General features: G+C 39.3%; 1 protein-coding gene across 2 annotated transcripts in view; it reads right to left on the minus strand.

The window, feature by feature from the left end:
• Positions 1-26,106, minus strand: part of TRAK1 (trafficking kinesin protein 1) — a 117,099-nt gene that overhangs the window by 72,113 nt on the left and 18,880 nt on the right. Inside the window, exon 2 of one of the 2 annotated variants that reach the window (XM_030944051.1) lies at positions 8,578-8,870. The gene's annotated coding sequence lies outside the window, so the exon portion shown is untranslated. Of the gene's footprint in view, positions 1-8,577; positions 8,913-26,106 lie in introns of those variants that run through there. The other variant, XM_030944052.1, reaches the window with a different exon arrangement.

A 26,106-nucleotide genomic window follows, 5' to 3' on the forward strand; every position in this document is an offset into this window, starting at 1 on the left:
GTCACTTCCAGTGCTGGCTCCATACCAGTTAAGTAAAAGCAAGGCTCTCTGCAGACAAGGGCTGCAGCAGGGAGGCTAAAGTCCAGCCACATGTAACACAAGAAATCGAAGTTCGTCAAGTTGAGGCTATTCCATGCCAAATACCAGAAGATTTTGACTGCTAATTTTGCTCCCTGTGACACTGAGATTAGCCACATAATCTAGATCAACAAGCACTCAGGAGGCCATGACTACATTAGCATTCTCCTTTTTCAGAAGACCCACAAGTCTAACCATATTCCAATGACAGAAGCAAGAAGGATGGTCTCTCTCTGAATGTTTTTCCAGCAGATATTTCCTGGCTGCTTGGAATAGCCCAATAGCCTCATCTTCCCCATGCTTTCTGTCCACTTAGTGATGGAATGAACTCACCATTATCACTACAAACAGATCCACATAAAAATTAAAAGCAGAGGGAAGAAAGTTCTACCACACAATTAGGCTGCTACCTACACTACTGAAGAGGAAAACATGGCCTGTAGTCATCCATTATTTGAATTCTATAGGTCCACATAGACACAGTCATTAAGTATTGACTGAGGTCTAGAATTACAAGTATTCCTTGAGCATTATTTAACAATTACATGTATATGTACAGAGCAATAGGCAAAACCCCAGAACTTACCATGTTCCTTTCCAATGTCAGTTCTAGGATGCCCAGAATGTGGCTAACTGTACTGAAACTGTACTGAAGTCTTTCAAACAATACAGCTGAATTTAGGACATGTGCTTCAATGTAAAGCAAGTAGTTAGCTTCTCAGGCAAAAAAAAAAAAAAATAAAATCCAATTCACTGATTTGTCCAAAGGAAAAGATAGCCTTAGTATCCTTACATATCTGAAGTCTCACTACTGTCTGCAAAGACAAACATCTGGAAGAAAAGCCCTTCAACATGAAAGCTGTCTCATACCTCTAAAACTCAGACCCCTCAAATAGCCATGGCAGCTTCTGTAACTTGACTGGTATGGCGTGATATGATTTGAAATTGTAAGTTCTGCCACACCATTAACCAAAGTGTTTAAACAGTGGTTCTTCTGCCTCTGAACATGAAAAAAACTGCACAAAATCCTGGCTTCCACGGGAGAAGAAAAGATTCCATGCCAACCTCTTTTTGGCTTGGCTTCATGGCTGCTGAAGACTAGGATAAAGTCGAGAATGTCAAAGCTAACGAAGATGAAACCCCACAGTTCCAATGTGAGGAATGCCATTGTTTACCAGACTGAAGTCTCCCAGCTTTGGTTGCATCCTACACATACATTCCTGTTACGAATAAAACCTGAGACAGATTTGGCAATTTGGTCCATTAAACTATTAGGACCTTACAGTACACTACATCATAAATTTAAATGAAGTTTGCTTTAAATGAAAGTATGGAAATGTTTCTCCCTGTAGATAAATGCACCTACAGTCATGATTTTTACATTAAACAGAAAATAAAAGGAAACCCTGCCACCATGGCTATTCTTTTAGACTGAGAACAAAAGCTATTCATGTACCAAAGGCATGCTGGCAACGCACTGTTCAGCAGCAGTAAGAATAAACACATTCATTAACCATTAGCATCTTCCAGCTGCCAAGAGAGACTGCTAATGTCTCAAAAACCCATTGATAAATCACTGAGTACGAAAACCCTGAAAAGCAATTGTCTTGCTTTTCCTTGTTGTTCAGCCCAGCTACAAAATGTGCCAGCCACCAAACAGTGGCTGTCAACAAAGCTTTCACAGAATCACAAGCAAAACATGAGAATTAAATCTTATGTAGCTTGCTCTTTGCAGATGCTTTCTTTAAGTGAAAAATGTGTTGCTTCATTATGGACACACACACATACATTGAGGGAGAAAGAAAATGCTATTTTCACATATTTAAATGCACCAATAATCAAATGTAGCTATTTAATCTTCCTCACTATTCATTGCACCACAACAAGAAAACAAAAAATGCAGACCAAAAAAAATCCCCAAAAAAATCTACTGGGCAATTGCCTTCAGTAATTTCTCCAAAGAATAAACCCAGAACACTGATCAACACTTACTGCTTTCATGTACCCCTATCTTGAATAAAGTACATATTTAGGAATGATAAGTGCTTCTCAAAACAAGGGAAATCTAAGAAAAATGCCTTTAAAAATGTCACACTGGACTTGTAATTCCAACAGTTACTTTCATAGTGACTTCAGAATTGACAGTTTACACTAAAAAAAATGGATCATATTAGAAAGCATAAATAAGTAAGAGAGCTATATAGAAAGCACAGTAGAATTCTGCTTAAGGGAATACCAACCAACCAAATGTCATCAAACCACAAAAAGACAATCCTTGATAAAATAAAAACATATGAACAAGATACAGATTAAGAGATAGTGTGACAACCTGATGCAGAAGAGGAATCAGAACAAAATACCAGGTAACTTGAAAAGGATAAGAGCTGGAACGCAACTGTGGGAGGATATTGGGGGGGTGGTGGAGAATCTGCATGGAGTTGACTGGGAACGTACCAAAAGCCAGACATAAAATTGAAAATAGAGGTAATGATGCAGCAGGCACAGAGAATAAGAACATTTTGTCAGAGTATGGTAGACAGAAATAGTCAGACTCATAAAATTGTTCTAGTAATGCCAAAGGAGCTATCTCACGTTAACAGGACTGGCATTTTCAGAATGCTTTAGAGAAAGGAAGATTGTTCAGAAACTAGACCAAGCTTACAGGATGAGACTGGTGACAACAACTTACGAACAAGTAAATGGGCTGAGGAAAGGACCAATATTCTCATAGTTTTATTTAAATGAGAGACCAAGACAGCTGGGAGAGGAGTAGACAGGGGTGTAAAAACGATGAAGGTTTTTCAAAATCATGAAGATAACTTTATGAAGGGAAAGAAGAACTGATATTCACCAAAATCCTGCATAACTAGGACAAATACTGACAGAAACTGCAAGATCAGTGTCACTGCACACAGGAGTAGCAGCCATGATCTTCCAGGGTAAAACAATCAGCAGATCCAGATAAGAAAAAGCTATGGACAGGTTCCAACACTAAATAGTTCTGCATTATGGGGTACTTATGCTGAGAGCAGACTACTGGGAGTGGCTGAGTATGTGATCTCCATACCAGTACCTGCAGTTTCTGGAGTCAGAAACACTGTCCTGAGCTGGCTGGTCCAACACAGCAGAGCATTTCTTATGCTCTTTGCTTGAGTTCCAGCTCCACCAAGCAGTATTTAACATCTCTCATATTGACAAAACTGAGAAAAACGTAGAAGTCCCCCCCAAACCAGGGCCAGAAAAAGAAGCAAATTTTAGAGCAAGTTATGCTCCACTAAAAGAGAAATGTAACCACAACAGTAAAAGAGAAACAGAACTCAGAGAGATTCAAATAATGGGAAGCAATTCAAATCTGTTAATATTTTATCAATACTTTTTTAACAATTTAAATCTTAGAAGTCAACCAGCAGGCATGCAACAGGTACCAAAATCAACCAGAGCACCCTGTTGAACAGTCTCAGAATAGCAAGTACATGCTTTCTGGTAGTAACTCACATGCCTAGAATAGGACAGCAACAGATACAGCATTCTCCCCATCACCTGCATAACAACAGTAAAGCAATCTCACAACAACCTGTAATACCTAAATCCCTATGGAGTTAATTTAGAGTAATCATGCTTTATCATGCTTGAAACAGAAGGAATAGAAATTCAGCCTTTCAACACAACAACGCGTATCTTGAGGGGGACACACATACAATGGAATGGAAATTCTGTTGGCCCTAAGCATGTATTTTAAAATAAAGTGATTACACAAAGAAATGGTCAAAACAACACCAGTTATCTGTAGGATCAGTCAGTTATCAAAATGGGCTGATGTTGCCATGAAGATGGTAATTTGGTGTAAGAGAACGAAATCTCTTTCATATGGGAACATATTTAAAGCCTGAATAAGAATAGAGACAGGATGAAAACCCAGAGAAAACTTTCTGCACCCAAACATTGCTAGGAGATTGTGTGAATAAGACTTGGCAGCAAGAGAAAGTTGGTTTCTCTGGGTGTTATGACTCCTTCCACTGCAGTCACTGCAGTAACGTGCAAGTTACACAACCCAAAAGGAAGGTCAAACAATACCAACTCTTCTCACTGACACCTTCCTGCTGAAAAAAAAAGACATTTTGTTTGACCCCTCCAGTAATGTAACTTCGTTTTTACAAATTAAAAAAAAAACAACAAAACTTACTTGTGCTAATTGCAAACAAAGACACAGAACAGGTTATTACCACAGAGCATTTCCCAATAATTCAACAGCCCTCAGGAAATTGTCCTGAACAGTCAGAAAACACATTCCTACATGTGTTTAGTAAGAGTAATTAGTACAATGAACAAATGAATTATGCAAACTAATGAAGGAGCTGGGCAATTTAAATTACAGTCCATTCATTCTCTCCCTTTCCAGAGAAGGATGAAGGAAACCTACATGGCATACTAAGCAGTTAGCTATTGCATTACAAAGTACACCATACCAAAATCAATGCAAATTGTGAGTATTCAGACATGCAAAAGCAAAGTTAACTTACTGAAGATGTCTAAGGATTCTGTGTTAAGCATATTTTAAGAGAAAAAAAAATTTAAAAAATCAAAAAGCCTCACAAAAATATTCTGGCAGTCAGACAGCTATTACAAGAGTAATATCCAGTGATATTTGACTTCTATCCCCACTGTACTCCCCATTTCCAAGGGACGGGATTTGTCAGACAGCAGGTAACAGATAAGAAAAAGGCAATCAGACTAAGAGGCTTTTGTAGTTCATAAAATTGGGACTACTAACCAATTTAGAGATACTCTGCTTTTTCATGTCAAGATTACAGCCCTTCCTGCTCTACAAAAAAATGGGATGGGGGTGGTGGTATTAGAGAAGAAAGTCCCCAAATCCAGTTGCTGTTTTCATCAACATCTGACTGAAAGCATTCATATCTGTGCTGCAATTACAGAAAAGGCAGACAGACCTTGAAAAGCATTTCTACTCCCTTTCTAGCTAAAAGAACACTAGATGGTGCTACATCCGTATTCCTATCTCTACACTCTCAGAAGATGAGAGCAGCAAGAAAAAAAAGTTAAAAGGAAAAAAAAAACAACTAGGACAGGATAGGTGCCTCCCACATGTAGCAGTACCATGCCACTTCCATACAGTGCTGCCCTACTGTCCACCAACCTCGGGGCTTGAGTCTCCTGCCCATTTACCTGCAGGAGCTCCACAATCAATAGAAAACTTGAAGTCAGATGACATTGAACTTTTCTCCTAAATCTTGCTAAGAAAACCTAGAATAAAATATTACAAAACAAAAAATTAATTACAACCCCTACTGAGTCAATTTTCAGGTTTAGTGTTTAAAGAGTATGTGCTCCACCATACACAAAGTATGTGTTATTTTTCATAATAACTCTTAAAACATTCACAAACAAATTTTTTCAGGGATTAACTATCCTCTTTCATCTGCTCTTCTGTGCTGAAGTCAGCACAGATTCAAATGCATTTACCTGCGTAAAGCTTCACTTGCAGCACCTATGAGCTTTGGATGGTGCTTTAGTATCAAATTCAATTGGAAAGGTGCTTTTAGGGTGCTGTTCCTCTCTCAGACATTGGCTCAAGGAAATTTTTCACCACACTGCTTTTGTCACCTGGACCCAGCCTACAGTGCTTATTGCTTCTGTTATGCCAAAAGAATTGCTTTTAGGACACACAATAGGACAATTAAAGAGTTGTGACCTAACTAAAAAGTAACTCTCATCTTCTCTCTGACACAAAAGCACAGCAAGGAATTCTATCCAGACCAGTTGCCTAAAATACTTCCAGTTGCACTCCCACAGAAATCTGTTCAAGCCCAATTCTGAGATGGTTTAGAGACAAGAAATGTTTAAGCCAACTCTATATCCAAGAATACACGCTTAACACAATCAGAATGTGCAATGCTCTCAGCTACATTCAATCTGCTCTTGGGTCCCAGGCAGGAAAGATGGTGCTGCTGACAAAGAATGACAAAGTACCTCTCTAGTGCCAGCAAACACAACAGGAAACAAAAACAATAACAAAAAGAAAAGGAAGCAGCATTAAAAAGTCTTTGAGCATCAATGGTCTGGAAAAGTTAAATAGCAAAATGTGCACATCACACAATTTACTATTAGTTATATCAGAGATAGCTCCAATTACCATTAGTTCGCTGCATTCCAGAAAGCATCACCACACCACACTGTGCCTTAGCTTCCCATTCTTTTCTTAAATGTCGCCAAGCGTTTCTTCACAAGAATTTTTGCAGATAACTTGTACAATAGGCTGTAAGTGTTAATTTAGGACTACAAAAAAATAGAGATTACCCTGATTGCTGAATTTGAACTCTAGGATTAGTCAAGGCTTGGTCTCAGAAGAAAAAGTATAGTATATGCAGACTTGATATAAGAAATGTTTTTCCTACTAAACAATTTAAAAATGTAAATAGTGATACCTTGTCAATCAGAACTAAACAAAGTCTTCACGTTAAAGTCTCTGACAAACCTGACAATTCAGTCAAGCATTTATCTTTCAGATTGTTTCAAGGGTATACACACTGCACACTTGCACACAAAACTGACAAAGATTTTACAGAGGGAATATGAGACCAATTCCTTACTTCCAGCCTATGCCCTCTGACACCTTTAAAATGCACAGCAAAAAGCTGAAACTCAAAAATCCATAAACAACAAAAAAAGGCCCCAAATAACCAAACAACAAAACCACTGCTATTTCTACTGCAAGTCACATCATGTTGTCCTCAGGTCACAAACAGTACAAATCTGACACCGCAGAATAGCAAATCCATTTTAAAAAGCAATTTAGGACCAATCTGTAAACAACACTTGGCTGACAGCTAAGCAAGAAGAAAGAGATTCAGAAACTACATCAGGCTTGAAGGAATGGGAAGTAGCAAGAACATGTGCTGGCCTCCATTTAATAAAAACTTTTTAAATGTTAAAAAGTGAGTTTGTCTTGCCTTTCAAGAAACCATAATCAAGAAGGCATCTTGATTCATGAAAGAAATTGGTTGTCCTGGCTTGTTGTCAGAAACAGAAAAACGAAGTTAAATTCCTGTTAACAGGGGATGGGCAAGAGGGGCTGAAGGGGAGACAAGCCACAGCCAGCAGAATAGATTGCAAGATCCTTCTACAAGGGGCCTGGAAAACAGAGTTATATTACCCAGAATGCATTTATGTGATAAGCAGTTTCTAGTCTACCTAACTACATGGAAGTCAAAAGGATGACCATTTTTGAACTAACCAGTTAAGGAGTTCTAAATCCATGAAAACAGGGAAGGAAGGATGGCAAGTAAGTTTGTTTATTTAAACAAAATATTTATTTTATGTAGATGCATACCTGACAAAGTGACTCCAGTGCTAATCCTGCTGCTTGCCTTCCCACAGAAATCAGGGTGGACTTGAGAGCACCTCTGCCCATCTTTTTTTTTTTTTTTTCAGAATATCAGCCCTTAGTAAGTACACAGCTGTTGGGCTGAGCTAAGCTAAGGTGTGCTACTACAGCAGCTGCTGACAGTCACCATTAGCTAGGTCTCTGATTTAAAGACAATTCTAGAAAGGGCTGACAGTAACTCAGGATAAAAGTATCTGGCTGCCAATTAGAATGGCCTTAGTCTTATAGCTGTTTTTCTCATTTCTCCCTTCCAAAAACCCAGCTGACTCCTCAAACATTCCCAAAAGGACTTAGAACTCACAAGGTCACATTAGGCTAAGAGAAGCCTCACAGCTCAGCCAACAAACCACGGACTTGGAATGAAAGCTGCCTGTCATTTCATGGCCATAACCATGACTAAACTGAGTTACAGTGATTATTCAAACACAAAAAAATGAGTCAGCTGACCACAGCACTAAGAATCCAATTCTGTTTAAAATACCATACTTCAACACATATTCCATTTATTTGTAGGAATCTATAACAGGGTATTCAACCTTTCATAAAAGCACGCAGAAGAAGCTATTCCATATACATTAACTTTTACTGTTCCAGAACAAATGTGAAAAAATGAAATGGGTTTGAAAAGCAAAAATATGTATAGTAAAAATGTTACATCCTATTTCTCCCATCCCTATTTCTCCCTTCATATGAGAAAGCAATTCTCATATGAAGATAGAATTCTAAATTATGCTGAACATTAGGACAAGCATTCAATAACCTTTAAGGTGCAGTGTTCCTTTCTCCTCATCCCTGACTTTTGTTATTTTCCAAACAAAATTTCAAATGGTTCCATTTCCTTAGTACATAAATACTAAAATTGTATTGTAAACCTGGTTTCACAGTTGTCATTGGTCTGGCCTATTTGCAAGGACCTTAAACATTACAAAGTGCTTTCATTGAAAATCCTGGCGCCGGGGAAATCACTTAAAGAAGAAAAAATGTGCAGAACAGCGACAACACCATCCATGAAGCAGATACCCCACCAAGAGCTTAAGAACAGAAGCTTAACTCTACACCACCACATGCTTACCAAGGTAAAGGATTTCACTGCTTACCAGTAATGGTGCAGGCATCTCTGTACTCTCTGCAGTCTGGCACATCATCTTCCACGCCTTAGCTTACATAGTGCTCCTCGTGAATGCCCGTGTCGCAGGCTAGGACTGCATGGCTCGACAGCTCCGAGGGAGGCACGGTGGCGGCCAAAGTGCAGTCGTGCAAAGCTGTGGCGTCCAGCTTGGCAGGTTTCACAGGCTCGTACAATGTGCCATCAGGGGGACCAGCACTGGAGACTGGGGCTGGCTGGCACAGATGGAACTCCTTGTCTTTGCTAGAGTTGGCTTCAAGAAGTCTGCAGAACACAAAGGGAACAAATGGTCAATTCAAGCCATTCCAAACAGTGTATACCAGGACAGATGGTTTTCTTTTCCTTAAACATTAGTCTAACCTGACAGCAAATTCAGCAAATACTGAAACCCCTACACTCTTCACAGAGCAGCTGTGTATCTCTGCACTTTGCCCAGTGGTGTGCACTCTGCACCTTGCACAGTAGCAAAGTATCAGTCCTTGTACTGTGTTTTTTACTAACAGCTGATTAAACATCCATATTTTTGCCAATCCCAACTTGCAGTAAGCACAGTCCATTCACCTTGGTTCATTCACCAACTTTCTCTCATGTCAGCCAGGTCAAAGTTTTGTGTAACCCAGCATCTGTATGAACCAGGTCATACAGACAGGCTGCACATCCCTGGTTGATTTAGTAACACCTGGAACTATAAAACACCATAATTTGAAATCAACTGATAGCAAACAAAACAGCAATTATTAGAAGTTTATACTGTAACTGTACTAGACTTTCCTCTCCACTGTACACCCAGCCCCTCACTGACAGACTGGCAGCTGGCACCTCTAGCTCCCTTTACAGAGAACACAGAAAACAAAACTCAAGGTGCCCTGGATTAAAGGACTGACCACGCTGCTGCTCCCCAGTGTCTCAGCCTCAAACTGGGAATGAAGTCCCTCCACGCTGGATACTGGAGTCCAGCAAGATGGAATTGGCTAGAGAAGGAATGAAGAAGAGCACATTTCTCCCAAAACTTAACCAAACATTTTGTGTAAGGAGCTAAAGACACTGCAAAAACTGATGGTGTGGTACTGCTTTTGGTTATCAGCAGTGTAGGGAAAGACACAAATGCTCCCTACTGCTAGGAAAGGAAAATATTATCGTGGGATTGCAGAATAACAGACTTGAGAAAGGACTTGAAAGACTTTATATATACATAATAGCTGCAACACATAAGCAGCTGCTGAAGAACAAGCCACACAGGAACACCCAGACAACATGGGAAAAACAGGAAGACAGACAGCAAGAAAACACAATTGCACTGATTTGCAAGAGCAGGTGTGGATGCAAGTCCATATGCAAGTGCAGCAACATGCTATGTTCAGTGCTTCACTGAGAACTGGAACAACAGTTTTCTTGAGATTTCTATGAGGAAAACGCTCTCTCTAATCTCTGGAACATGTCCAGATAATCTTATTTTGCTGTTAAAGTTACACACAGTATTTCAGCAACTTGTTTTCTGGCATTCCTAACCAACAACATTATTGTTCCAACAAAACTTGACAATATTTCTAGAAACTCACTGCAAGACTCAAATATCAGTCTCTAAACTGTCAAGACAAAGATCAGGTGTTTAGACGTTCTGGGAGTAACCTCCAAAAAAGTCTTGCAACAAAGCTGAAACACTGCACCAGCACCATTTTTCTCTACCTATTTTTCCCCTTTAGCACAGGTGTAAGAACAAAAAAGCAAAATTCTCTCCCCCTTTCAGTGGGTCTAAACAAGGACACATGTGTACTGAAATCAGAAAATCATAACCAGAAAACAGATGGGCAATATTAACTCTTGAAAAAAACAACCTTACACACAAAATAACATTTCATTAAGTTTTCCTCCATTACATACACTTGTATTCCTGCATGGTATCATTTAACCTGGAAATACTTCTCACACTCAGACTCAAAAACCGTATTTTGTAAGGATCGTAACAGCTAAAGGAACACACTAAATCAAATGATAAATTTATACCATACCCTAATAAAAATTATACTCTGCTGTGGCAGCTGCAGGAAGAGAAAGTTTCACTTGAGTGCTTTAACAGAAAGTGTTATGGTTCCCCTGCAGAGCATCCATTATTCCTGCACTATCACAGTACATACTGAAAAGAACAATGGGGTTACTTGTACTGATTACTTTTAAAATGGTCCCCTTTCAAGTGCCTCCTTAGAAACAACTAGAGGGAGATTACTGATATTAAAAATTAGCTGCTCAAATGAAGTTGGAATCAAAATGCTAATCTTATTTTTCCCCTCTGCACTGAAGATAGAAACAGTTTAAGCTACAAACAAGAAAAAGTACTGGAAATGCACAGACTGACTGATTAGATGGACTCAATTTTGTCCTAGCTGCTGCCACACATCTGTGAATTACATTTGTTTTGGGAAACTGTTAGATAAGTCTGTTGTTATGAACAAGGCCTTGACTAGGATTAAATAACTAAAAGCTCCAACAGCACTTTTCAGCTTTTCTTGCCCTCCTCTCCCCTCCTTCCCAGGCCCTGCCTTAGCAACCTCAGGAAGCCAGTAAGAAAACAGCACTCCTGAATGAAATAACACTGATAACCAAGGCGTGATTTGTCTGCAGCCTTCTAGTGAGTTCTGGGAATTTAAGATCTTGTAACTTTTCTGAACAAATTACATCCAACATCTGACAAACCTGACCACCACTACTGACTCTCTCCCACACAATCCTCACCAAAAAATAACATTCCAATTTGAATTAGAAGTTTGTGTTGAATGAGTTTCACCTCTTAACATTCACTCCACTGAGGTACCATGGAACCAGTTCACCCCATCCTGTAAGCTCCACCCCAACCCTCAGCTCTGTTAAGAGTAAACAGACATACACATCGAGAAACAAAAGTCATCAATGCTCCATCCAGAAACAAAAGTCATCAATGCTCTTCCTTCACACAAACAGTTTCACTGTTTCCAATTATGGAAACTAGAGGAAAATAAGCTTGAAAGTACAAAGAAGAAGCAAAAGCTAAACCTCCCAAAATTGACAACAGTCAGTCTGCCTGGTCTACTACAGAAACACATGGAGCACCTACATGAGAAAGTCAAGTTCAGGTTTAAGGAAGAGAATTTGCCTTTATCTTAAAACCTTGTATCATGGAAGAAAGAAAGCCAGCATAAATGTGTGTGTCTGCTTCCTTTCAGACTTATTAAATATCCTCAGTTTCCATACTAAAACCTACAGAGGCACTGTTTGCATGGCATCTCTTGCAAGGCAAATACTACTACCTAATCCGAGCAGTGCACATTTGTCCTTTAAACTTCTATATAAGTCTTCCTATTGCAGAAAATAAAAACAAACTGCAACTGAACACTATTTACCAGGTTGTCAAAACAGCCATAAAGAGAAATGGACATGGTAGTTACTGTCCCCAGAAAATACACAATATTAATATTATTCTTTAGTTAGTGTCACCTGCACATACAATATTTGTAAACATGATGGTAGAAATTGTTATTGAACTCCTTGGTATTCACTGCCTCTGAGATACAAATGAGGATAGAAATAATTATTGTAGTTTTATACCTAATCTGACATCCAAACAAGTGAAGAGTTTCTAAATCAGATTATAACTTTTGTTAATGAAAATTCAACACATTTCATTCTTTCTACTGTGTATGTCAACAGCTGCCTAGATATAGGATTTAAGTAACTCCTCTCCTACCTAATATGACATAATTCAGCTTTTGCCTCAGTATGGTAAAAGCTGTATTGGACCATTGGCTGTATTGTGCCATTTCTCCCAGTCTAAATACAATGAAAGTTTGAGGCCAATAGACAGATGTGGAACTAAAGAAATATTTTGAACAAAATCCTTCAGTGTAAAACTGAAAGAGTAAAATTCCCTGAAGTTATCTATATATTTTTAACAAAGGTTGTTCTACTCTGAAAAAAACCTAATATGTCAGTTGTTTGTTGAAAGGCAATCATTCCAACCTTGCACCTTGTTAGAGTGATCAACAAGCACAAAGACTTGCTCCTGCACACCACCTCTGAAGAATGCCCAGATTTTGGTCTAACACAATGAATGCCTAAAGCAGAGTACTGGCATGATTGCTATATCAAGACCTTAAATTCCACATACAGCCAACACCTCTGCAATCTAATAGTACATCCACACAATAGATTGGACTATGACTGCAACATAACCAAGACTTGATGAAGAAGTACATTGGGTACTGACTGCAGTGTACTTGTGGCAGCCCAGATTACAAAAGGCAAGTCAGGAATGGAGCTGTGATTAGTCAGCACTGTGTTCCACGTATTAAAAAAAAATCCAGCTTTGCCAGTTGTCTAAGCAAAGCAGTTAAAAGCTAACAGACACATTTACATTAGACAACGGCCAAAATTTGATGATTTTGAGGCAGTGGGAAAAAAAATCTCCACAACAGCCAGCCATTTCTGGGTTCTGGACATGAAAAGAAATTTGAAATTTGTTCATTTTTTCTTTGTGGTTTGTTTTCTGGTGAAAGGGTTGAGTTTCATACATTACAAATTTCATATACAAGAAAATAAAATTAACCACTTCATTGCCATTTGAGATGAAGCTTTTCTGCATTCAGCACTAAACACAACTTAGCTACTCAAATGACTTTAAGTAATCCTTCTTTCTCCATCAAAAGGAGAAAAAGATACAGAGATACTCAGCCATGTGCTTACCTAGAGCCCAGCAAAGCCAAGTAAGTTATCCATAACTTTGCAACGTTATTCTTACCACCATCTTGGGCTGTAGCAACAGCAATTTACTGTAGTCACAAAACATCTGGAACTCCAAATGTGCTACCCAAGAGCCACATGCTGCACCCTTTGGTGATTATTAAGCTTTGAACCATTTTAATTATCCAGCTCAGATTTTGTGATTCAATACTACTTTTATTCAATAGTCTAAAATGGCAACTGGGACACACTGAACATCTGCCAATTTAAAGAAATACTTCCTTAACAGAGGGAAAAAATATCTTTCCAGAACATCTGACTAAAATCTTCCAGGTCATCCTCTTGCTATGCATACTCTCATATGTAATTCAACTATGCTGTTTGGTTTAGAGAAGAAGCAAAACCATTTACTGTGAGTTGGTTGGTTTTGCATAACAGCTCTGGTACACATGAACAATCAATTCCCTTTGAGTAAGAATCTGAAAACTCTGCTGCAAAATGCACTTCAAATGGTACTTGCTGTCTCACAGGGACAAGAAACTTCAGGTAGCCCCATGGGCTACATCACTGACAAGTCATCTGGCATGTACCTATTAAATTTTACCCTTCAAGAGGCTTCAAACTGCAGGGGTAAGAGGGGACATTCAGCACAAGGTGACAGGCTAAATCTAATCTAAAGTAACCCCTTCAAATCACTAATGAACATTTATGAAGGTTCAGTGTTTTGATCTAGTTACCCACCCCTACTGACCAAAGTATTTGCTAATTTAGACAGAACCCAAGATATCAAGGGACTGAGAGAGCTTTCTACTCTTCACATCTACCTGGAGCTTCAGAGCCTTGATCCTGTATTCTCATTTACCAATTCATTAATTCTCATTTACTAAGTACTAACTGCTGCTTAAACACATCAGAGGGTTTTAGAATGTGTAAAATCCACTTTTTTATGTACTTGAAAGAGTCCCACCAGAAATATCCTTCCTTGTTTTGTGCATCATGTTATAAATCTACTAAGCACCTCTGTTTTAAACTAAGTCTGGTAAATTTTACTAAGCTGTTTAAAAAGAATCTTCAAGGTTCTTATCTATCCCCCACCAAAAAAACACTTTTCAGATGCAAAATGCTCCATGAAGACTCTGAAGCAAATCAAAGCTATGTATGTCTTTATATGTCTGTCTCATATGTAACAAGATTAATATGCTCACCTACCCTTGTTTGGGAAAATAATCGAATGAAGCAACTTAGAATTGCTTTAAGTATCCAAATTCTTATTTCTTTCATAACACACATTTTGAATCTGTAAATTTTGCCTTTTTTAATTTAAAAACAATTTCTTCACTAAGTGGGTGGGTTCAAAAGCCAGTCAAAATGCCTTCTTCCATTTAAATACATGTTGTCAGACCTTGAAGAAATAACCATTTGCAGAAGGTCTGGCTTTTACACACACACATACCATAAATATTCACTGTTTAACTTTTAGATAAAGGCTGAATATGGTCCCAAAAAAATTACTGAGTTGTTTTAATTATGTGCTGTAGTATATACCTCTTATAAACCATGGGGGTTAACTTCTGCTCTGAAGCTGCTTTTTGAACATGCAGAATGCTGACTGCTTAGTTAAAACTCCTAACTCAAGGGACATAAAGACTCTAGGCATCATAGATGAGTGATAGAATGTGAGAAGCACCTTATTTACTTTCAAACAGTTGACATAATTCTGCATTTCTTATGTTACAAGAGTTCCAATAATTTTACAGTAAAAACTAAAGGGACAAACATGTTGGACAACTCCAGACTACATCCTTATCCAAAGTTTTAAAGGCAGTCAAGGTCCTTTTAATCAAACTTCTTGCTTAAGTTTCCAAGCTTTATAGTACATTCAGATCATATTCCACACTTTTTGTTAGTTTTGGATTTTTTCTTCTTCATAGTGGAGTTAGGAATGCTTTGACCTGGCCAAATGCAATCTTTCAGAAAGGTGTCAACACCCAGTGTTAATGCCACATGCTACGAAGGATCTTCTCAAGGTATATACCTGCCAAAGAAAGGCTTTTCTGCCTGTGAAACTATTAAAAAATGTTCTCAAGCTGAAGATCTGAGGGGTTTCTAAAATCACTTTTATAAAGCCTCTTAATGAACAAGTACTAAGCTGATGAAGGCATCCAAAACCAGAACAATACCTGGTTAACTGCCGGTGGCATGGTAATGTCATTTAGAATAAAAAAATCACCACATGAGAATAAAAGACAGCATAGCAGCAGTAATAACCAAAAAGCTGCTTAAACCATAATATAACCATGTACAGCTTGAAATCTCACTCTTAAGGCCCCCAGAGCTGCTGCTGTGACCTTGTTTAGCTTTATTTGACAATTAAGTAATCAATCAAGTCAGTCATCTTTTCTCAAAAAACAAGGAAATGAAAACATCACAAATAATAAGCCTCTTAAAAGAAAACCACACCACTGTTCTCCACAAACCAAAGTTTCTCACCACTAGGATTTGGCCTTCAGAAGAAGCCCATCAGTCTCTTCTCCCCTCAGGGCAAGGGAGAGTGGAAGCCTACTGTAAGACAAGCCCTGGCTTTGACCTTCACAGCTGTGAGGACACAAGTGTGCTCTCACCCAGCTTTATGTAACACTGCCCCACTCTGCTCTCAAGTTCCTCCAGGCAAATATTGCAGGGATATATAAATAGCTCTTCCTTCTGTAAGGCTCACATTACACTGGGAGCTTTTTACAGCTTTCTCTCCTTTTATTAAATATAGGCCAAAAACCATGCTCTCCCCACCATACCCCTCTCTCAGTGAACAAAAAAAACTGCAAAAATGTAAATGGTGTGTTCCCTTTCCTGCCACATCTCGTGCTCCTGGCTGGGAGATCTTCAGCCATGTACCTGCCTTGGAAAGGGAAAGCTGTTTAACCACCACCACCACCACTAAGGCACAGTGTATGAGAACTGCAGGTGCAGGCAAACAAGGAATTCAGGAAAAAGAAAACAAAGCTCAGAGGTATGGCAATGCAAAGTATAAACACCCCAGACATGTACTTTCTTTTCACACCCACGTGTGTGCAAGGTGCTCAGTGAGGTAGATCACTACAAGATGGGTGCAAAAGGCATGGACCAATACTTGCTGAAGATAAGAATAAGTACTTATGACTTAAAAAAAGCTAGACAAAAAAAAAAAAACCCACCTAATAATTTTGGATTAGGCTGCTGTTATATTTAGTATGGACTCCAGCCCCAAAAACAGTGAACACAAGCTAGAACACAAGACCATCAGTTTTGGTACATAAACACCATCTCTGCCAGCATATCTCCTTGTATCACTACAAAATGCAGGTATCAAAGACTTGTCAGAGTTCAGGTATGGGGAAAATGACTACATCAACAGCAAACCAGGCCCTCAAATAATATGGGTGGGAACAGTGATAACAAAAATATGAAAAGTTCTCTTTATTTATGCACCACGAGAAAATGGAACTCCCCAGTTCTTTACTTCTCAACAAACCTCAAAGGCTTTCAAATTAGAGTTTTGGGTACAGCTTTTCTGCTAGTTGGGGGAGCTGTTGATCACCACAAACTCTGAACTGCAGAGGTAACACCACTGTCCCTGCTCTTGAGTGCTGAGCTCACTTCCCGTCCACAGGAAGGAGCAGTAGGAGTGCTTGCCCAGAAGCAGAGCAGGGAGTCACAAATGCACTACAAAAACATGAACTAGCTACTTGTACAGGGGAAACAAAACAAAACCCCCCAAGAACTCCCTGAAAAATGGCTGGGCCTAAGACAGCAGGCAGTAGGTAAAGATATTCAAATTAAAATCTGTTCCCATTCCAAGCTAAATCCCTGATGAGCCAGCCCAGCCATACTCTGTTCCTCAGGGCAACACTAAAGAGCAGGGGAAGACAGCCAAAAGACCATGCTAGTATGTTGGTTTCCCACCACCACTACACTACTGTTTAATCAAAAACACAATACGACTAATTGCCAGCAAGTCAGGGCCAAGAGTTTTAGTCAAGTAACTCTAAACAAAGAATAGACTGGCTCAAACCAAATATTTATCATGGTTTAAAACCTGGGGGAGAGGGGGGAATTTTAATCTTGTTTTGCATTTCTATTGTTCGTCTCCTGTTACAGAAGCAATTTCTCATTTCTCACCCTCTGCAATGACTTCTAAGAGTCTACATGGAGTTGGTACACTTTAAATTTTAAAAAATACTGATTTACAGGATTGGAAAAAAGTGCCATTATTTCAAATTTCAATAGCTGAACTTCTGAAAATATTTGCACAAAATCTCATAAAACACAAGACAACTGCTTTTCTTTACTGTTTCTTATTGCACAGTCAGTGAGAGCAGGGATAAGAGGAATGAAATTCTTTGCAAACTGCCCTATAAAAACGCCAACAAAACGAGGACAGAACTCAAAAAACTCAAAACCCACACACTGTAACTCCTGTGTCTTTATCCATTTATTTTCAGATTGAGTTGATTGCTTTGGAGTTGAATAATTGTATTAAAAGATGATTAAAAAATAAGACCAACAAACAAATCAAACCCCCACCTGCTGAGTAGGAACATCCTTTTTTTTTTTTTTTTTTTTTTGTTCCCAGAGATTAAGATATTTAAATATCCTGTTGCTGCTATAAGCAATTTCAGAGACAACAACTGGGAAGCTTACCATCTTACCTCCAAGGACAGTCAGACCACCAATTCCTGCTCTGAGTAAGATGCTAAGTCGATCTGCTTTGGCTCACTAGCATCACTGGCCCTGCCTCACTCCCTGGCAGCAAACCTCCCCACGTGCTCGAGCAACTGGCACAATCCAGTGAGAGCCTCCACCATTCTTCAAGGTTGCCTTACAATCCTGAACGTGCACAGAGTTCCCCAGAGCCTATCCCACAATTTCTTAACCGGCTGTTAATATCCCTGGGCCTCATATCCATTTTCTTCTGCCATCTCTGATTAGGTATGTATGGGAGCGATACTTTCAACCATACACTGTCATGTTTGAGAGCACACAAGTGAGCTGAACACAGCTCTGTCACAAGCTCTATAATTATAGCCCCTCCCTAAAGCTCTGGGTTGGGGGGGAATGCAGATCACAGCCCTTTTCAGCCCAGAGAAAGCCACAACTCCAACACTTGGTGATATCTGAACCTTACAAGCCCCTTTAGGTACCAGTGTTGGGGAGTGACACATGACCACAAGTTCCTGAACAACCACCAAGCCAGGCCCTTATACCAAAGCCTTGGTCACACGGCCTTCTCAGCAACTGAGACATGTGTCCCTGACTAATGAGGGTACATCTCAACACACCATTCCTTGCAGGACTGTCTCCCTCCAGCTCCTCTAGGGGCTAATGGCTACAGCAAAAAAAAGCCACTTCACAGCCCTTCTCAAAAGGCTACATTGTAGTTTAAAAATCATGAATGTAGTAGTTTAAAAATCTTAAATGACTTCTGTCAAGTCATTTTTCTGCTTGTGTGAAAACACCAAGAATAAAATAGGAAAATAAGATTTTGTTGTTTAAAAGTTGCTCTGTATAATCAGTATAGTACCATATACATGTGTCTGTGTTCTTGGGAACCTAGAAATGTTTATCCTAACAACAGGCTGTGGAATTTTAGGAAACTGAGCCAATTATCCATGGCTTAGTGCCATTAAAGTCAAAGTCACACAAGCAAAGATTTTAAAACAGAGTTTTTTAGAATTCAAGGGCATTAACATGAAGATGGTAAGGGCAAAGCTGTGATACAGTCTTTACACACACAAACACACACACACACAAACACCAACCCTAAACAAAACAAAAGCGAAAAGAAGTCTCCTTACAGGGGAGAATGACACAAGAGCTTAAGCTAAGGGGTATAAATACAAATTAAATATGATACAAGCTCAGTTTTTGCTTCATTTTCAGACTGTCTTACTTAGATACAGACTGAAGCTGAAATCCTTCATTGTGGCTTTCCCCAAAGAACCACAAAAACAGAAATTTGGATTCACTCAGTACAGATGGATCAAATGGTTCCAGACCATTTGGAAACTGACTTTGGAAAATAGTTGTGATAACCATTAGACAAGACACTTTCTGAAGCTGTCCTTAGATAAATTCCTGTGTGCATGTACATGTTCTCCAAAACACACAACAGATAGTCCTGGACACTGAACCTCACTTAGCAGATTCACAGCACAGGCAGTAAGAAAGCACTGGACCAAACTGCCCCCTGACAGCTCCTGCTCAACTGGAATTCTCTGTGGAGACTGAAAACTACTGTAAGTGGACTAGACAAGCTGACCTGCTCTACCATCAGCCAATTCAGTTCCCCACTTATCAGCGTGCCTTGTGACTTATCTGTATCTTAGCACCCAGTCAGAAAGCATTCAGAGTCTACCAACACATTCAGGCAAGCAACCCAGCCAGCTTTCCATGAGGAGAACAGTTCTGAGATAAACCTTTTTCCTATATATTAAGGATTTTATTCTTTGTGTGCAAGACTGAAATTTCTCTGAAAGTGGAACTTATCACTACAGTATCAAAAGCAACCCTTGCTTGGGCAATAAAAGGAATTGAACCAATTCAGTAAAATATTACAGACATGCTAAATGTAAAAGTGCAGAGAACAACATGTAACTTTACAAGGTTGGAAAGCTCAGCATTTGAAGCACTTCTTTAGTCAGTTGAAAAATATTCTAAAAATCACTAATGTTGCCTGTCTGCAATTTAAAAGAAAGCCTCTCTCAAAACAAGTATGATGCCTAGAAATGTCTTCCTTCAAAATGTTTTTTCATGACCTAACTTGGCAGAGCAGTGGTCCCATCAGCATCAGAACCACAATTAGAATTCATTTCCCTTGACTCATACATACTCTAGCACAAGGGAAGTTATCTTCCCAATACCCAGTTTTTTCAAAATAACTGTAATAAGACTGGAACATCAGTTTTAAGTACCCATGGTTATATTTGAAGATGATGATACATTTTGAGATCATAGGAAACTATCACTAAAGTCATAGTCGGTCTACTTGAAAGACTCACATTTTTTTTGTTTGTGCATGAAGAAATTAGCTTCTGTCAAGGGAGTTGTGGAAGATTCAGATTTCAAGAGCAACAGGTAAAATGGAAAGCAAGGCCTACAAGTACAACGCTTAATATAAACACATGATTTCCTGAAAGGAACAGATCTCTCTACCTACTCTTAAATTCCCTGTGTATGTTGCTTGTTTGATATATAAACTCTTATTTGAGCTAAAAAAAGTTAAAAAGAAGCCAAGATTTGACAACTGAAGCCAGTAACATTAAAAAGTGCTTGGAGATAGCACACCCTCAATTTCATTATTTAAGCCTTCATTAATTTTCAGTTCTCTGTCCAGTATGTTCTTACAGCAGACCTCAAAGCATTATCATATCTCTTTTACTGTCAAGAGAATATGAAAGCTTTCCTTACTATTGAAGAAGGCTGGGAGAGCAATTCCTTGCAACTTAATGTGGCAGAAGGAAAAAAATGAACTTGTGTAGAAAGGACTGATATCACATAATTAAAAGAGAGAAATTTTAGAAAAATACTTTTATATTCTTTGTAGGCATTGACTTCCCTGAAAGAACTCAATCTACTTAACTTGTTTTACAGTTCGTGTAGAAAAGCTTTTGATTTAAATTTAGTCATGCTTTAAGCATAAGCAAGGTGAAATATTATAGTGTATCTGCCTGGGGGGTTGGGCTCAAACACAATTTTCAGTAAGAAATGCTGAAATAACAATAAAAAGTATGCCAAATAATGGCAAAGACCTCTGAGCTATCACTTGCCCCATGAAAATGAGTTCCAGCCTTGTTTAACAAATTCTTGGTAATCCTTTTGGTCAGAAGAACACAGCAGACCAGACAGTTCATGCATCAGTTCAAGGAAAACACAAGACTGTATTCTAAAGTGAAAATTGTCGTATTTCCTCTACCAGGATATGTGGGATTAAATACTGTAGCTATTCCTAATGCACAGCAGAGATGTGGCCACCCTAGACCACCCTTACATCCCTTGTTGTTCTGGATCCAGATGTGTTTTTCAGAAATGCACTGTTTATTCAACCTGCACCAAAAGCAGGGCTCAGCAAGACCCTCCATTTCCACCATGAACCATTTTCTGTTCTTCTCAGTTAAACATTCTGCCATCACTTAAAAACCTTCTCTTTACAGTATTACATTTCTCTTTTCTGCACTACAGTGTCTCTGTAAGGTCCCATGACTCAGTTTTCACACACCTGTCCCTCACTATGGAAACAGAACAGGAAGAATAAATAGAATGTATATACCTCATCTACATTATTGAATAAAACCACCCTATTGATATTCATCATTAGGTTGGAATCTCCATGGCCAAAACAGGAAGCACAGATAAGTTTCCCATGACTCAAGCCTAGCAGTAATACCCTTGTAAACTTCCATCATCACCAACACCAGCAACTGACAGGGCCAGAAAAAGGCCAGAAAAAGCCACTGTCCTGCAGTTAGACAGGCAGCCAGCTTTCAAGGAGCAGTCAGTCTAGCACAGCCCCTCTGGGGTGAATGTGTTGGCAGTGACGAGTTGCACCAGAACCTTCCTTGACCTCTCTCTCTTTTAACAGATTTCCATGGTAGCTTTGCAGTTCCACCACTTGTGCCCTTTCTTCAAAGCTGCTGCTCCGTGCAGACTCCCCAGGCACCGACACAGCAGCTGCCGGCACAGCCCCAGCCCCAGCCCAAAGTGTCTCTGTGCAACCTGAGAAGGCATGCTGCCACCTCCTTGGCAGGGCCAGACACTGCTGAAATGCTCTTCCCCAGCCTTGCTCCATACTGACTGCAGGAGAAACAGAAAGGTTTATTAATAAGCAGGAGGAAAAGGTCAGCATCTTGACTTGGATCCACAACTTTCTAGGCTAAGATCACTTGCTATGCCAGATGGGTCAGAGAAGAGACTGGTTCTGACAGAACAGACCATGAAACTCCAAGCAAAGACCACAGCATACACCCAATATGGTCTCCCACAAGATGCTACTGTTGAATTAGTGTTCATACAGTCACGCTGATATGGAATAGAAGGGTGTTTTACAGCTCCCACTGATTTCTGATAATTCATGCTAAATCTACAGTGAGGTAGGAAAGAACAATGTAAAACAAGTCCAGACACAGACAACAGATCACTTAAGAACTGGCAGTACACTTTGGGGTTTTTGGTGGGTTTTGTTTTTTTCTCAAGTTCTCAAAAAACTTTTCCATAACAGTACCATTTCATAGATTTCCATTCTTCCTCAATCTTTATGTCGTGTTCATTCCTGAATGCACCAAAGAACAAAGCTGTTAATTTTCAAAGGGCCATATACAGAGATATCAATTTATAGTGCAATTAAGAAACCACGCAAACCTCAAACACACAGCTAGAACAAAGACTACTATTTTCTTGCTGCTGCAGTGCATTTGGGACTTACTGGAGGGTGTTCAGGTGCAAGTTTCTCAGTTCTGACAGATTCTTCCTCTTTCCCCTTGTACAAGTTTATTCTTATTCAATAAGAAGCTTGATTTTGCAGTCATGCGTCACAACTACGTCACTGAAGAGATATGAATCTATTGTGCTCAGTTCTTTGAATTTATACATCTATTTACAAATCCGGTCAAAATAATGTAGAATGTGCATTAGCGCACTGTGGCAGTGTATATTCCTACAAATGAAGGCAGGAAGGGAATTTGAGCATGCTCTACCCTTGGTCCAAACGTGTGCAGGTAATACAGCTGCACAGTGCTGCTTGGACATTCACAGCACGAAGTTAAAGGCAACTAGAGTGGACACTGACCACACCATTTTTATGTTGTTCAGCACAATAATCAGCCTCAGCAGAGACACACATGCCAAAAAGTCTTTAAAACCAACTATTTCATGTTTAGCTACCATAGTACAGTTAGCATTCATCATCAATTCTTTTTGCTACAAGACAAGGGACATCACCACAGGCACGAGGTTTTAACCATTATGGCCTGTGCTCTTCAGAAAAATGACAAACAGTTGTAAAAATAAAACTGAACTTCAGCTAAGCAAGTTTGCAAATTATACAGAGTACATCTCATGTTCTACCTGACAGTGGGCAGAAAATATCCAACTCAACAAAACTGAAGTGCCATATGTAAAACTTTCCCACAAACATCCTATACAGACAATATAGACACTATAGTGCACCACTGGATGAAGCCCCAAAAAATCCACACAACTGCACATATAGCACAGAAGTTGGCCATCACACAATACTGTAAGCAAGACCAATGCCTACCAGTCAAAACAAAGAGAGATGACATTCAGTATAAACCCATCCTGACTGGTCTGAGGAAACACAGACAAATATCTGTATTTCAAAGTTATTTTCCAGTAAGAAAGGGTGAAGTTTTTTCATATCAGATAAATGATACTACTCCAGTATAAAGAAATAGTATGGCGGAACATATAAAACCTACACCAAAACAGTAATAAGAAAGAAAGATGCTCTTCAGCATGCCTGCAGACCTTCTCTTGCATGGAGTGTTACTTTATGAACACTTTCAGTAGCAATTGTCACAGCCTACCTTACTTCATCCTTGATGTCCTACAGCAGTGAAATACTGTACTGTCCTACATCACTGAAATGTGTCTGCTATGTGGCAGCATTCCCAGGTATGTCATTTAGAGAAGTCCCAAAGCACTCTAAATCCCATGGTAAATTCTCCACCCACGGATTTTCTTTGCAAAGATAAACATGAAAGAAAAACGCATTCACTCAGCCATGCATGTGGAGACTGAAAGACTGGGAGTGACCTTTGATTATGGCACTAAAACAAAACACACATTAAAAGTAAGAAAAAGCTGGAAGGGAGGAAAAGCACATCAATTTACTTAGGTGAGTCCCACTAGCTATTCTGCCATCTGGAAAAAACAGCAGCTTTCAGCACATAAGCATGTAAACTGGTGGACCATCTTGTGCTTTCTGCTATTTTTCTTCCTCAGCAATCTTTTTACATAATAGTTCTATGAATAAAATAGGTCAAATTGAGCCTCTCAGGAGTTTTACTAAATTTTAAACATTAAAAAGCTGCTTGTAGCTGAGTATTATGGTCAAATTAAAGGTTCCACAATTTAAAACTATTTGCTTTTTCAGTGGAACTGTTGTCTGCATTAACTTTTCTTGGGTACTAACTACACAGTCAGGAAAAGTCAGGTCTATTAGCAAATGCAGTGAACAGATTAATATAACTCTGACTTCATACAAACTGTCTCAGGTCAGAGCCTTTCCACTATGGCAGAGTGAAGAGCAGCACCTCTCAGATTCACTCGAGTTAGAAGGTATCTGTTCAGATCCGGGCAGCCCTTGAAAATCATCATAGTGAAAATGGAAGTTTCCACTCATGCAATTCTACCAATTTTGCCTCAGCAACACAGAGATTAGTCCCAGCCAAACACAAACCTGGGAAATGTGCCTTTTCTTTGCAAGTTACCAGGAAAGAACAATGTAGTCAAAACCAGAAAAAGATGGTTGGGAATGAAAGGTACCATTTTCCCCTCTCCCATTCCAATCCATTGGCAAGCAGCTCCCTTTTCCAGATCTCCACCAGGGCTCTGTCCCTCAGTGACTCTAAGAGTCTCCACCAGACTGCTAAAAATAACTTTTCAACTACAAGACATGCACATTATCAGCAGAAAACATTTCTGCAAGCTTAGTAACAGCTCCACAGCTCAGTCTGATTAAAAGAGAGACTGAAAAGGCAGACTAAAAAATGGTTGCTGAGGTAGGGAAGCCTTCACTGCATGCCCATCCATGACCACCACAGACAGAACACTTTTTTCCCCCCAGGTGACAGATATTTTACAGGTAATCACAGAAAGCTGAGGGTTTTGCATTATAAGCAATACTTACTGTAAAATCTAAATGTATTAGAATAATATTGATAATTTGAACTTAACACACTTAAATGTATATTGCTTTGCAATTCAGCAGTCTTCCATGATTGTTTCTGTGGAAGTCTTCAGAATGAACATGTAACAGCACATGTAACATTCTGTAAGCAAGTGGAAGGCTCTCCACATTCAAAGTTTTTTTTCCTGCTATAAAACAGCAATAAAGCAGACAGGGGATTAAAGCAGACAGGTTTCAGACTAGCCCAGGTCACATCTGTATGGATACCTGCATTGCGGGTTTTGCTGCTTCACTGCATGCTGCGATCACTACAGAAAAATGCACATGAAATCCTTTATTACCCAAAGCCCTGAGCTACAGAATCAAAGGCCAGCTGGTCACCAAAAGGCATGCAAAGCATGTTTCCATCAAGTCTTGAGAAGGGACAATAATTTTAATGGCACTTTATTAAGTGGAAAGAGTGCTTCAACACCAAAACTACCCAGTCACTTACAAACTCTGTGTTTAAGATTTTGTAATTCAAAAGCAACTTGCCATCTCTCAGAAAGAGACAGAAAAAGCAAGACTTAGAAACTTCATACACAAAACTGTCCTCTCTGTGAAGATCACAAACTTCTGCAACTTCTACCACTCAGTGCTACCACAGAAGAACATTGTGACTTATTTAAAAAGGATTAACAACATGGTTCTTGTGTTGTGACAGCAAAAACTCTGCAACCAACCACTAAAAGTCTTGGTCTGACTCTTATTCCTCCCCTTAATGTACATGGTTCAAAGCAGTTCTTTGTTCACTGAGAACTTAAGTAGTGGAACATCCACCATCAGTTTAAAAAAGTTTTTGAACATGAAGGTGTCCTACTTACTCTGGTTTTGTCAGGATGTTGAGGT

This window comes from Camarhynchus parvulus, chromosome 2 (genome assembly GCF_901933205.1).
Source record: "Camarhynchus parvulus chromosome 2, STF_HiC, whole genome shotgun sequence".
NCBI lineage: Eukaryota > Metazoa > Chordata > Aves > Passeriformes > Thraupidae > Camarhynchus > Camarhynchus parvulus.